Source organism: Suncus etruscus, chromosome 1, assembly GCF_024139225.1.
Source record: "Suncus etruscus isolate mSunEtr1 chromosome 1, mSunEtr1.pri.cur, whole genome shotgun sequence".
Classification (NCBI taxonomy): Eukaryota; Metazoa; Chordata; class Mammalia; order Eulipotyphla; family Soricidae; genus Suncus; species Suncus etruscus.
The window spans coordinates 10,138,271-10,152,818 of NC_064848.1; the positions used below are offsets into that span (position 1 = coordinate 10,138,271).

The 14,548-nt window shown below is 40.7% G+C and overlaps 1 non-coding gene across 1 annotated transcript; it reads left to right on the forward strand.

Annotated features, from left to right (window-relative positions):
* Window positions 1-4,772: 4,772 nt before the first annotated feature.
* LOC126029015 (U1 spliceosomal RNA) lies at window positions 4,773-4,937 on the forward strand. The gene has a single exon (XR_007502680.1). It is a non-coding gene; the product is annotated as a U1 spliceosomal RNA (small nuclear RNA).
* Window positions 4,938-14,548: the final 9,611 nt, after the last annotated feature.

Below are 14,548 nucleotides of genomic sequence, written 5' to 3' on the forward strand. Positions count from 1 at the left end.
ATTTCAGGCCAGGATCTCCTTGTAAAGAAGGGACAGTACTGGACAGACAATAGAAGTTAGGGTGAGACAATAGAAGTTAGGCTGAGATCTGTTGAAAGAATTGGAATGCATCTCCCCTATGACCAAAACCTCAGAACTCCCTATCTCTCATCCTATGTTCTCTCTCTTCCTGTCACCCTACCCCACTTCACCCTGCCTGTGTCCCAAGCTGAGAAGGGATGCAAAGTTGCTCCAGATTGTGTTTCAAGTTATCTTAGTTGACTTAGTTATCTGCCAAGAGCGTGGGGGGCTGAAGCGTAACTCATGTAAAGAGCTGCTGTTTGTTTTCTTAAGAAAACCACATCAACCTGGTTTGCTTTTTCAAGTCAGTCAGCCGTGCCAGAAGGAGCTACAATGGACTTAGACTAGGGGGTTTGGCTGTATGCTGTGTAATCTCATACCTTCACTCAAGGTGGGCAGAGCAGGTTATATGATCCCACTTTGCAGATGAGGAAACAGAGGCTCAGTGTGATTTGTCCAAAGTCAAGGGACCCATGTGCACAGTCTCCTGAGCTGTGGTGCTCATGCACCATTAATCAGACGCATAAGTGGAGTCAGAGGCAAGCCAGCAGAAGATAGTCTTGTGCCTGTCTTTGAGTGAATACTTGATTTGAATCATGATCTAAGACACCAGCCACATCACCACTTAACCCTGCTCCATGAGCTCTCATGTTGATCCTTGAGTGGAACAGAAATAGAAAACTTCCATTAGCATGGAAAATTCTGTTGGTGTAAACCTTGGCAAGTTATAAATTGGCTCTCATTCTCTCCACCACTAATGTTACATTATATTTTTCTGACCAGATCCCTTACTTGGAAGACTTTTTAGTATAGATATGGCGCCTCTAAAAAAAAGGTCTTTGGTCCAGGGAGATAGCTCAAATGTATAGGATCATTTGGAACTATATCCCCACCCCTGGGACCCAGCACCAGCCAGCCTGCACTGCTGAGCTGAGCAATTCAGGGAATGGCTCTCAGGCTCAACTCACCCCAAGCACTGCTGGGAAGGCCCCTTTAAATTAAAAAATGAGAAAGTGTAGGCAGATACAAACCTTTCCAGTTCATGCAATTTAAGGCTTTATACTGACTCTAGACTGACCCTGTTCTCATCACAGACCCCTGAACAAGGAAGACTTTATCGTTTTCTTCACACTCCAGTTTTTTCTCAGCTGATATATATTCCTCCAGAATGAAGTTGGGAAAGATAAATGGCTGGGCAAAGAGAGTGTCAGTAGCATTTATCGACTGTCCTTAGCTTAGCAATGCCCATGTCTAATATACTTCTCTCAGAGCATCTCTCCCTACATAACTCCCTGGTACAGGTCAATCCAAGTATTGAGGGACAACTGGTAGACTCCACTCCAGTCCCTAGTAGTCTGTTTTGTTTTATTGGGGGTCCCCACACCCTGGTGAACAATTGTAATTGAATAGTTATTTCATATCTAGTTCTTTCCCATGCTGTCCACTGGATTCTACTTAGGTAGATTCTACTTAGGTAGAATCCAGTACCTCCTTTCCCTACAAGTTCCAGAAACATGATGCTCAGCATGCATCCCTTTCTCCATTCTGTGTTTCCAGACAGTTCATTTAGCAGCCTTTAGATACCTTCCTTCCTTCCTTCCTTCTTTCCCTCCTTCCCTCCTTCCCTCCTTCTCTCCTTCCTTCCTTCTTTCTTCCTTCCTCCCTACCTTCCTTCCTACCTTCCTTCCTACCTTCCTTCCTTCCTTCCTTCCTTCCTTCCTTCCTTCCTTCCTTCCTTCCTTCCTTCCTTCCTTCCTTCCTTCCTTCCTTCCTTCCTTTCTTTCTTCTTTCTTTCTTTCTTTCTTTCTTTTTTCTTTCTTTCTTTCTTCTTTCTTTCTTCTTTCTTTCTTTCTTTCTTTCTTTCTTTCTTTCTTTCTTTCTTTTTCTTTCTTTCTTTTCTTTCTTCTTTCTTTCTTTCTTTCTTTCTTTCTTTCTTTCCTTCCTTCATCTCTTTTCTTTCTTTCTTTTATTTTCTTTTCTTTTGGATGACACAGTAGAGCTCAGGACTTACTCCTGGTTCTGGGCTCAGGGATTATACCTGGCAGGCTTGGTGGACCCTAAATGGTATCAGGGATGAAACCCAGGTCTCCAAGGTGTAATTTACTTGACCACTATACTCTCCAGCCTTTATATTTTGGAAATATTTTAAGGGAGACACACTCCCTATGAATGATGGTTGTTCTCTATTTGGGCGGGGAGAGAATTCTGTATCCCCCTCTGTCAGAAGTTGCACAGCTGTACCCAGCATTTATCTATCCACTTCAAAGAAATCCTCTCAGAACAAACTATTCCATGTTTCTGCCCAGGCTAGAGGTCAGAGTCAGCAATACAGGATTTAAGGCCCAATGGGTAATTTCTGAATGGATGGTATAACCCTTGCCTCTGGAGTATACTTCACTGGGCCTCATCTGGGTCTCAGCTGTCATTCTGGAGTGGCAGAAGGATGCATTTAACACTGGCCCCACAGCTCTATGCCTCTGTTTCTCATCCGTAGTTTTCAGCTAGTCTGTCCACATGTGTTCTGTGCAGGTTTGATGGCCCACATATATGCAATATGGGGTTTGGTTGGAATTTAGTATTCTTAGAGATGGTAAGAGCGTTTCCTAACTCCATAAGCCCTAACCCTGTTTTAGATAAAGTTTCCCCCATTGTTGTCTCTACCACTGCCCCTTGAGCTTTCCAGTACAATGTTTTAATTTAATTAATTTAATTAAGCATATAGTTAAACCCTAAAAAGAAAAAAGAAATGATAACACTCAGTAGCTCAATACATTGAAATCTAGTCACTTTGGGCATTTAATTATTTGACACAGCTCACCTCTGCTTACTATCATTGTGTCAGGCCATTCTATCACTGTGACCTCCATACCATTACAGCTCCCTGGGGGAAAATGGGGACTTGAGATGATCATGTAGGAGTACCCAGATAAGGCTGGAGGAGTTCGGATTTCAGACTGATAATCTGAACTCATAGGCCCAGGTCTGGTCCCAGTGCACCCTGCTGCTTCTAGCCAACTGGCTCTACTTTCCACACCTTTTCTTCACTCAATGACAAACTCTAATCATAATGGTAAAGTGGGCTTATCACACCTAACCTGTCAAAGGAGAACACAGTGACACAAGGGCCAAGGATAGTCTGAGAAACATTCTGAGGAAAGGTTAGCTGGAGAAGAAAAACTTCCTTGGTTAGCTCAGAAGTACTCTTTGATCTTGGGGAAGACCATGTAGTTAACCAGGACCTCTTGCTCTGAATCAGGCATGGTAGCTTATGTTGCCTATTCCCCCATGAACCTCTAGTCACTTCCTTTTCTCATCATGGGATGAAGTAAGAGACTGAGGCTAATAATAAACCAAACACCAAGGTCCTGGGGGGTCAGAGAATCAGTACAATGGGTAGTGAGGTTGCCTTGCATGTGGCCAACCCTGGTTCAATTCCTGGATAGCCCATGCATTCTTCAGAGCACTGCCAGGAGTGGTTCGTGGGTGCAGAGTAATAAATCAAGACCCTGTGCAGTGGTTAAAGTTGAGCAGATTCTGGATCTGTTCCATGTCACAACCGGATCCATATGATGATGCTATTGTCCCTCCATGGGGTGACTCTCTATATCTGCCTGAATTTGTACATAAGGTCCAGGTTGTACTCTCCCTCCTGTGGTGAGCTGCAGAAGCTGCTTTTTGCCTTTTGCAGAGGGGTTGGCTCTGGTGCATAGAGCATACGCATAGCCTTGTCTATTGTTACTTTTCCTCCTCAGCATCCTGGGCTCTGTCCTGCTGCTTGGATTCCAGCTGGTCTGCTCTCAGCCCTCCACTGAGCACAGGAAGGTAAGCTACAGCCTGTTCAAGGCCTACCTTTTCTGCATGAGGGGCTGGGCTCACTCTGGTCACCGAACTTGGTGCTAATTGAAAGTGAGTCACTGCTAATTTTAAAAGAAGTGTCTTTTATAAAACCCCCTGGAGTACAAAAGAGGAACCGGGGGCCCAGGACACAGTCATGGCAACGAGCATCTCATAAGAAGGGAGCAGGGAAGTAAGGATCTGACTCATTTTTCTTCCTCACCTCCACTTCTGCTTGGCAATGGCTTCTAGTGGAATCCATCTTGAAGAAGAGGCAAGCCCTTGATGCTCACTCTCTCCTGGGCCACAAAAAAGCTGGGTGGAGGCTGGACAGAGACTCTGGAGAGACAGGATGAATAAGATCTGAGTCTCATCTATCGCTGCTGTTGAGCAGTAGGCTTAGATTTCTAAGTTGATGTCTGAATGCGTGAAGGCTTTGGGGCTGTGGGTGGAAAAATACTTTTTGTTTGAATATTTTGGATTGAAAAACGTAGCAGAGGGGGGTCGAAGTGGTAGTGCAAGCGGTAGGGCATTTGCCTTGCATGCACTAACCTAGGATGGACCACGGTTTGATTCTCAGGTGTCCCATATGGTCCTCCAAGCCAGGAGCGATTTCTGAGCACAGAGCCAGGAGTAACCCCTGAGCATCACTGGGTGTGGCCCAAAGAGAAAAATAAAACTTAGCAGAGATTTATACTTATAAAAATATTATTAACTGCCATCAATAGAAAGATAGATTAAGTTTATATTTTCTAGGGGCTGGAAAATAGCAATGAACCTAAAAGCCCACATATATATAATGTTATATTTGAAAATGACAATAAACCATGTGTTCTCTAAGTACAAGACTCAATAACTTATTTTAAAAAATAATTAGAATACTTTACCTGGCAGGGGAGGTACCGTGATCACGAAGGTGGTTTCCCCAGGGTGAGGCTCACACATTGAACTCTGGGTGTGCTGACCCCTGCAATTTCCCCAAATGTGGGAAACTCGACTGCATAATTTGTGGTAGTGGGGGACTGCGTTCATGCTCTCTCCTAAAAAAAAAGTAATAATAATTAGGGGGAGGGTGTTATGTCATAGCCAGCAGTGCTCAGGGCCTACTCTTGCCTCTGTGCTCAGGGATCACTCCTAGCCAGGCTTGAGCACTCTGTCTGATGTTGGGGATGAGACCTGATTGGGTCATCCACATTTCCTGTACTAAATCTCCAGTTTATAGGTTCATTGCTATTTATAAGTTTGAAGGAAGGATATGGAGTTTTTTCCTTTTGGGTTGTCACCTTCAAGCAATGCTTAGGGAGATGGGGGGGCACTCCAGGTAATAGTTGGTCAATCAGGTTGGATGGCTTTAATGTTCAGACCCAGTGTTGCAGTGATGTTTGAACCCTATAATGAGTTAGGTCACTAAGCTGCAGCTGCTGGTTCTTCAGTGTCTTCAAAGATGATGAATTTTTAAATTTAAAAATATTTAAATCATTTTGTCTGTGGGTAGTTACCAAAACCTGGAAACAGAAACTGTACTGAGAGTAGAAGCAGCCAGTTATTACTGCATGATAAGAAATTAGGCAATACTGGGGGTGGGCTGAGTGGTAGTACAATGGGTAGGCTGCTTGCCTTGCATGCAACTGACCCTGGATATCCTTGGTATCCCATATGTTCCCTGAGAACTTCCAAGAGTAAGTCCTAGTTTTTGTTCTGAACAGAGCTAGCAGTATCCTCTGAGCATCGCTGGGTTTGGCTCCGAAGCAAAAAACAAAACACACACACACACAAACACAGAAATTGGGTGATACTTAAACAAAAGTTAGCATTTTTTCCCAGTGTGCCATAAGTTAGGAATATTTTAACCTTTTTCCCCTGGATAGTACAGTTTCTATTAGCAACTTCTCAGCTCTGCTTTTGCAGTACACAGACAGAGACAACATGCTAATGAATGTGCATGGCTGTGTTCTAGTAAAACTTTATTTATAAAAGTTAGAGCTGGATTTGGTCCATAAGTCTCAATTGACCAACTATTGCTCCAAAGCAGGGAAAGAGGTTAAAAGAAAGTTTAAGAATTTGAAGTTAGGGGCCGGGCGGTGGCGCTAAAGGTAAGGTGCCTGCCTTGCCTGTGCTAGCCTTGGACGGACCGCGGTTCGATCCCCCGGTGTCCCATATGGTCCCCCAAGCCAGGAGCAACTTCTGAGCACATAGCCAGGAGTAACCCCTGAGCGTTACTGGGTGTGGCCCAAAAACCAAAAAAAAAAAAAAAAAGAATTTGAAGTTAGATATTGTTTCCTCTTGGGACTTTAAGGAACACAGTATATTGAAGAGAAAAGTATCATATACTTTATGTATATATATTATTAAAACATAAGAATTATGATTTCTATCCAATCATTTTTATTACTGAGATAAATCATAATTGAATTTCTGCTGACCCATTGTTTTGAGGCAAACTGCAATCTCAGTGTGTAGCAGAGTAGAGCAGAAAGAATTAGAAAACCATTGATGATCAATTCTTAAGGGATAGCATTACTAATTTGCTTGTATTATAATTTAGAATGTATATGAAAAACTAGCCACAAGAAAAAGACATTGCCGTTTTTTTCCTTGTTACAATAGCATGTCCAACTTTAGCATATGGAAACATTTCTGCAGGCTAAGTTATTCTGAGGAAAAGACATAATTTGTAAATGCTGTCAAGTAAACTATGCATTTCGAAATGCTGCTCTGATGATGGGATACATTTCTGTAAAAACTACCCCATAATAACAGAAGAGAACTTGGGTGTAGAATGCAAATAGCTCTTTCCAAAAAGTTCTATTCAGAGGCCTTTCTTTTTTCGCTCATGCAATCTTTTGCTCATGAAAGATCATCAAAGATTTTCCAACCTCTGTTCTTGGTCATTATTCAATGACATTTGACTAATATGATTGTATTTCAGAACTCCCTGTGCTTTTATTTTCAGGTAATGTGAAGACAATAAAAAGGGAAAAAATGACCAAAAATCTATAAGAACCATACCATATTTAAAAAGAAAAATATGTAGATATTAGGAATATTTTGAGTTTGAGATTTAAATAAATTTGAGATTTGAATATTTTGTGTTGAGATTGTACTACAGTCCTCCCAATGGATAGTCCCTCACAATGTTGTTTTATAATCAAAGTGTATCATCAATATAATTTTTTAATATTTAATCTTTTGTTAGAGGGAAATAATTCATCTTGTCCTCCTCTGGGTATTTCAGAAGCTTGACAAAGCTTAATCAAAACAAGCACCTACAGTAAAAGAAAAAGTAATGAGAAATTCATTAGTAACACACATGTCTCCTTTATCCATGGAAGAGACCCAGATAGATTGACTCATCCATGTGACCCTAGAAGCCATTTTTAAATAGTACCTAGAGGAAAGGCTATTGGGAATGTAAAGTGAACTAAGTTAGGAAAACAATGTCATAAAGATAAGAAGTGGATTGAGGTTTCCACGGAGATGTAGTTAATGAGGATGTTTGCACATGTTCTCTCCATTCTCACTTCAGAGCCCTTTTTCCATGATATGAACCTTTGATCCAAAACATATTTTGGTGCGACAATATTTTTGTTTTCCCCTATCTTACAGGAAAGAACGGTGAGACATTGTATTTTGTTCAATCTTACTTTTGAAGTATGTAAGCATAATAGAGAACTTAGAAAGCAAAGAAAATTGCTAAATGAGAAGGAAGTAAAAATTCGCTTGTAGGGCCACCAAACAAAGAGAAGTGCTCTTTAACTTTTTTATTTATAGAAATGTTCAAACAAAAAGATGGAGTAAAATATTAGTTTTGCTAACTGATAGCTAGTCACTAAGTGTGGGCAGTGGGTCAGGCCTGCTGTTACTGCAGCCAATGTGCTGACAATGACTTCACCTAGTCCTTTACAATGCCATATAACTGGACATTGAGGAAAGCACTATTGAGGAACAAAAATATAATTTTAGATTACATAAAACTTAATATTATTGCTACTCTGTATGTGAAGTGCCATGGAAAGAAAAAACATTAGAAGAAAGCCGAGCTTCAGGATTTGGGATTGGCACCTATTTTTTAAGACCCAGAAATAATTAACCATAAAAACAACGGTACTACATTAAAGTGAAAAAATTTATGGGAGCCAAAATAAATTTAAGTCACAAGTGAAGATAGCTACAATACTACATTTGATAAAACATTTTTCTTTAGAATATTTTTAACACAGGGCCCGGAGAAATAGCACAGCGATGTTTGCCTTGCAAGCAGCGGATCCAGGACCAAAGGTGGTTGGTTCGAATCCGGTGTCCCATATGGTCTCCCGTGCCTGCCAGGAGCTATTTCTGAGCAGACAGCCAGGAGTAACCTCGGGCACCACCGGGTGTGGCCCAAAAACCAAAAAAAAAAAAAAAAAGTGAAAGAAAGGCACTTGTTCCCTAAAATATGAGATATACATATATATTCTTGGGGTCGGCAAGTAGGCGCTAGAGGTAAGGTGTCTGCTTTGCAAGCGCTAGTCAAGGAAAGGAGCACAGTTCGATCCCCCAGTGTTCGATATGGTCCCCCCAAGCCAGGGGCAATTTCTGAGCGCATAGCCAGAAATAACCCCCGAGCATCAAACGGGTGTGGCCCGAACACCAAAAAAAAAAAAAAAAGAATATTTTTAACACAAAAGAAAAACCCTGTAATGGATAAGCCAAAATAAACAAGGCAATTTTTAAAGACTTATTTATTTATTTATTTATTTATTTATTTATTTATTTATTTATTTATTTATTTATTTATGTGGCTTTTGGGCCACACCCAGCTATGCTCAGAGATTACTCCTGGCTCTTTATTCAAGGATCACACTTGGTAATCATGGGGCCGGAGTGGTGGCACAGAGATAGGGCATTTACCTTGCATGCTGCTGACCTAGGATGGACCATGGTTCGATCCCTTGGCGTCCCACATGGTCCCCCGCCAAGCCAAAAGCAATTTCTAAGTGTATAGCCAAGAGTGACCCCTGAGCATCACAGATTGTGACCCCACCCCACCAAAAAAAAAAAGAAAAGAAAAAGAATAACACTTGGTAATCAGGCACCAATCGGATTTGGGAATTGAATCTGGGATGACTGGATGTAAGGCAAACACCTTATCCTCTATATTATTGTTCTGGTCCCTATTTTAATTTTAAAATAGATAAAAGATATAAAAAGATACTTCCTATAAAAGATAAGTATATCTTTTTGCTTACTGTTGGAGTGATAGTACAGTGGATAGGATTTGCCTTGCATGTGGCAGACCTCTGGCATCCTTTATGGTCCCCTGAACCCACCAGGAGTGATTCTTGAGCACAGAGCCAGAAAGTTATCCCTGAGCACTGCTGGGTGTGGCCCAAAACCCAGAAGGAAAACAAAAGCAGATAAGCATCTGAAAAGGCACTCAGGAAAAATCATTAGTCTTTCAGAAAATAGATATTGGGGCCAGAGCACAGCAGCAGGACGTTTGCCATGCACACAGTAGACATGGGATGAACCTGGGCTTGATCCCTGGCATCTATTGTGGTCCCCGAGCCTACTAGGAGCAATTTCTGAGCTCAGAGCCAGGAGTAACCCCTGAACACCACTGGCTGTGGCCCAAAAACCTATATATATATATATATATATATATATATATATATATATATATATATATTAAATTGAGATGCCTCCAGAATGGAATACAGTGAAATACAGAGACAAAGCCAAGTACTGATGAGGATGTGAAGCAACTGGAACTTGTATTCCTTGTTGGTAGGCTTTTAATATAGAAAAACCTTTGGAAAACTGGCAGTACATTTTTAAAGCTAAAGATTGGCCTATTCAATAACCTGGCTATTCTATTTACCCAAGAGAAATGAGTGTATGTATCCACTAAAACATGCATGAAAGTATTCATAGCAGTTTCATTTATAATAACTCAAAATTGGAAATTATCCAAAAGTCTATCAACAATAGAGTGAATATGTAAATTATAGTATATCTGTAGATAACACTAAATAAAAATGTAAAAGATAGACATGTTCTCTCCCAAGAGGGCATAATAGTTATCAGATTTACCCTCTTAACCTAGGTAAAGCAGTAGGGTTCAGATTTCTCCTGAACCACTCACCAATTAAAGCAAAAACAAACCAGACAACATAGATAAGACTGGTTTTAAAATTTTTGTACAGAGGCAATGAAGACAGTGATGCCTCCAAGATGGAAAACAAAGGAGTTGAACATTGAAGTGTTTCCAGCAGCCTTGAGAGTTTCTGCTTTGCAGTGCAAGTGAATGAGAATGCAGGCAGATGCTGCTGGATTCCTAGACTTCAACCAAGATGCACTTGAGAATCTAGCAGAATCATGGTGTCAGGAATAGGCAGAAAAGCCAGAGAGAGTATAAAAATTAAGGTGCTTGTCTTGCATGCAGCCAATACTGGTTCAATTCTCAGTGCCACATGATTTTATGATCTCTCTGGGCACAGCCCTAAAATCCTGGGTACCATTACTGAGTGGCCTGGAGGACCTGAATACTGCCCAGATGGGCCATGCAATCCCCTACAGAACCTAAAACACTGCCATCCCATTTAGGCCTTAGCACTGAATTGCCAGCCCAGCTGGGCCCCTTGAGTATTACTTGGTTGGCCACATTCAAAAAGAAAAGCATTGAGGGCCAGAGTGACAGCACAGCAGATAAGGTGTTTGCCTTGCACATGACCAGCCTGGGTTCAAATATATGGCATCCCATATGGTCCTCCAAGCCTGCCAAGAGTAAATTCTTAGTACAGAGCCAGAAGTAAACCCTGAGTGATGCCAGGTGTGCCCCATCCCCCACAAAATACATTGGAACTGGAGAGATAGTAGAACGGATAATGTTTTGCCTTGCATATAGCTGATCTCTGATTAGGTTACATGTGGGGCCAGCGAGGTGGCGCTAGACGTAAGGTGTCTGCCTTGCAAGCACTAGCCAAGGAAGGACCGTGGTTCGATCCCCCGATTTCCCATATGGTCCCCCCAAGCTAGGGGCAATTTCTGAGCGCTTAGCCAGGAGTAACCCCTGAGCATCAAACGGGTATGGCCCCCAAAAAACAAAAACAAAAACAAAACAAAACAAAAAAAGATTAGGTTACTTGTACCCCAGATGGTCCCTTGAATCTGCCAGGAGTGATCCCTGAGCATAAATACAGGAATAAGCCCTGAGTATTGGAGGGTATGACCCAAAAGCCATAAAAAAGAAAGAAAAAGAAAGAAAGAGAGAGAAAGAAGAAAGAAAGAAAGAAAGAAAGAAAGAAAGAAAGAAAGAAAGAAAGAAAGAAAGAAAGAAAGAAAGAAAGAAAGAAAGAAAGAAAGAAAGAAAGAAAGAAGAAAGAAAGAAACAAAGAAAGAAAGAAAGACAGAAAGAAAGAAAGCAAGCCAGAAAGAAAAGAAAAGAAACATACAGTGTTTGTAGAGGCTGGGAGGGAAAAAGCAAGAGATATTACCAACGGACACAAAGAAACTTTTGAACATCTCATAGTAGTTGGCAATGATGGTAGTCTCATTCATTGATGGAATATCCACCAAATTGTACATTTCAGATATGTGCCATTTATTGTATGTCACTTCTATCTCTAAACACTGTAAAAAATAAATTACTGATATAAGTAACCACTGGATGAATTTTCTTTAAATTCACTCAATGAGTTTTTTCCTATTGACTGTAAGAGATCAGAAACCTTCCATGTGACACAACTCATCTTTAGTGCAAGAACAGATAAAACTAGTATGTGGTAAAAAATCAGGTTGGAATCATGACTACCTGGGGAAAGGAAAGTACTTGACCAGGATGGGCTATGGGGAGGCCTTCAGGGATGTTCTGAAATAACTTAAGTCGACCTTTTGTTTAGGGTTTTAAAGCCTATAAAGTATGATAATGTAGTCTGTACATGGTAATCACGTATTTTTATGTTTTACTATCATTTAAAATGCTTTTTCATTTTTGGGACCACACTTGGTCAGAACTTATTCCTGGCTCTATTCTCAGGGATCCCCCCTAGTGGGGCTCAGGGTCCATATGTGTTGTAGGGCTTAAACCTGTGTCAGTTGCATGCAAGGCAATGCACTGCCCACTTTACTAGCTCTCTGGGTCCTAGGCCATAGTTTTTTGGTGTATGGGTGTGTAGTGCTAGGGATTGAGTCCAGTGCTTCACCTATGTAAGGTATGTGCTTCCACCACTGAGTCTCATACCCCTCTACCTCACCCCCACCGCTCATAAATTTTTCTTTAAAAAAAAAAAAGCAAGTAGTCTAATGAAACCTTCTATACAATAGTGCCAGTGTAGTCTTTTAAGCAGTGTAGGCTTGTCCCTTGAGAGTTACCAGTAAACAAAGATGCTCTTCCAAGAAAACATGAGACTCACTCTTATTAATAAGTATCCAGCCCCAGCAGTCCTGCCTAACTGGAAGCTGACTGTAAGGCAGGCACTGTGACTTCCCAGCTGGTCTGTGTCAGGCCTTCTGTTTCTAATGGCATAAATAAAACCCACTGCTTCTGAAAAATTAAGAGAATTTCTACTTGAAAAAAAAATTAAGAAATTAAAAAGCCCTTATTAAAGACTGGGAAGGATGTCAATATTCCCTAAGTCATGGTGTGCCAAACCTCCTGGCTTCAAATTCAGTGGCAGAAAACCCAAATTTGCTTCTATTATAAATGGAGCAGTGAGCTGGAGGTCTGCATCAAGAAAGTGCTTTTCACTGTAGCAGAAAGAGAATATCTTCAACCCTTAGTCTGGCAGTCCTGCCTCTCATCCCTTCCTGGTATCAAGCCAGCCTGGCCATCTGATTTTCTTCAGAATATGCTTGTTTCTTCTTGAGCACAAAGTGGGGCAATCAAACAAATCTGCTTTGGACTTGTTTCCTGTTGGCCAGTGTTGAAGGGCCTCTTTGACCAAAGACAGGGTCTACCAAACCAACCTTTTAGCCACCTTCTCTAGCCATGGCACACTTTGCTTTTTTAAATCTGTTTTTTTTTTTTGGTTTTTGGGTCACACCCAGCAGTGCTCAGGGGTTACTTCTGGCTTTACACTCAGAAATTGCTCCTGGCAGGCTCAGGGGACCATATGGGATGCCGGGATTTGAACCACCATCCTTCTGCGTTTAAGGCAAATGCCTTACCGCTTTTTTAAATCTTAAGTTGCATTTTTTTTTCAGTCTCTCAGTTTTTTGTTATCAGTAGGTCTCTTCTGTAGAGGAGGATTCTGAGTGTTGGCCAAATTATGTTCTGAGTAGGCCGAGAAGACCTGAGGAAAGAATTATTCCCTCTTACCCCGTCTTGATGTCTGTCCGTGACACCTTTTCTTTGTCCTTGCTGACATGGTCTCCAGATCCCTTAATCTCTAAATTGTGAGAGGAGTTATCATCTTGTATGAAAGCTCCACAGCAAATTATGAAACACAAAAAATCTAGAATTCCTTGAATCCTATTTTCTACATATAGATCTCAAGGAACATCAGAGACAGCAGACTGTGGCTTGATACAACATTGAGTGAATTTTTCCTATGACATCTGAATTCTGATTTATTTAAAGAATGCCCTTGCCATTTTAATTACTTCTGACTTAAAGGGCCTAAAAGACTTGCTTTTCTGGGCCAGAGAGCTAGTATCATGGGTAAGATACCTTGCATGTGTCTGCAAAGGTTTGATCTCCAGCACTACATATAATCCCATGAGCCCTGCCAGAAGTGAGCACTAAGTACAGATTAAGTCCTAAACACTGCTAGATGTGTCCACGCCTCCCAATAGACTTTGCTTTTCTACGATGCGATTTTTTGTTTGTGCTGTGTTATTTTAATTTCACAGAAATATGTACAACACAAGTTTGTAATTTCTTTCCCTTGCAAGTTTGTAGTCCCTTTCATATAATATTTAAACATAAGTACATGATAAATTTGTTATTATTGTCTGAAAAAGTTCTCTAAAATCCATTTCTCCAATGTAATCTACTACATAAAGCCAATTTATATGGAATTGATGTGTGTATACACACGTGTGTTTTGATACTAACCAAGTGACTTTGGGACTATAAATGGTTCTAGGAAAAATGAGTATGTTATGAACTTTATTTTTTTTCCTCAAAATTTCCATTCCCTCCCACACTTATACACACAAAACCTAAACCATAAAAAGGTTTTTTAGAAATAACTTCTAAATTTCCTCTATGTTTCCAGGCCAGATTACAGTTAAAACAAAGTTTTGACAGACAGAATAACTTATCATTTAGGCTATAAATCTTAGTGTTTAGGGGAGGAACAATTCATAATTCAGTTCTCAGGGTCTGTGAGCCATCTTCTCTTAATAAGATGGCTACTAGATGGTGAACTAAGGAGAAACTAGGCAAATGGAGTGTTTGAATGTCAGTTTCTTTCTTTCCCATCAGTGAATACTTACCCTTTGACTATTTTGGAGAAAATAAAGTCTTTCTTCCCTTGTTCTTATTTTTACATTGTTTCTTATATATTTTATGGTTGTTTTATCTTAGGATCAAGTTCGCATCCCAGGCCTTCACTCATCAAACACTTAGATCTGATCTCTAACACCAGATGGCCAAATTAGTATCCCATTCTACTGCTCATTCATCTGGACATTAAACCAGGGCCCTGTGCCTTTGTATTGCGTCTGTAAA